Here is a 461-nt window from a genome sequence, read left to right on the forward strand (position 1 = left end):
AGTGTCCTAAATACTCTTTGATTTTCATTAATTGTGCTAAGGTTACTTGACAAGTTATTGATGTTTTATATGAGACAAACAAGCAAGGCATATTTTAACCTCATCCGAGCATGAAGATATGATTGGAATATAGACCAACTTTGAAGTTTTGAATGTGACCACAATTGTGTATAATAAATCTTTGTTAGCAAGGTTTAGTCTTTCTTATATAAAGAGAAATTTGGAACGGGGCCCGTCCGTTCCCTCTAGCCAATGTTATATATTTTTATTGCATACTAACTTCACAACCTCACTTTTTCAATGCCTTAATAAATCAAACTNTTAGTCATTTCCAGAATCTCTTATCAAATTGCTAGGCAAAAGATTTTAATTACTTAATCTTAATGCCAAAAATTATGTAGTTAATTGACTTCAGCGTATTAAAGAGTGCTCTTCGAAAATAGATAACTCTACAAGTATGA

This window comes from Ipomoea triloba, chromosome 16 (genome assembly GCF_003576645.1).
Source record: "Ipomoea triloba cultivar NCNSP0323 chromosome 16, ASM357664v1".
NCBI lineage: Eukaryota > Viridiplantae > Streptophyta > Magnoliopsida > Solanales > Convolvulaceae > Ipomoea > Ipomoea triloba.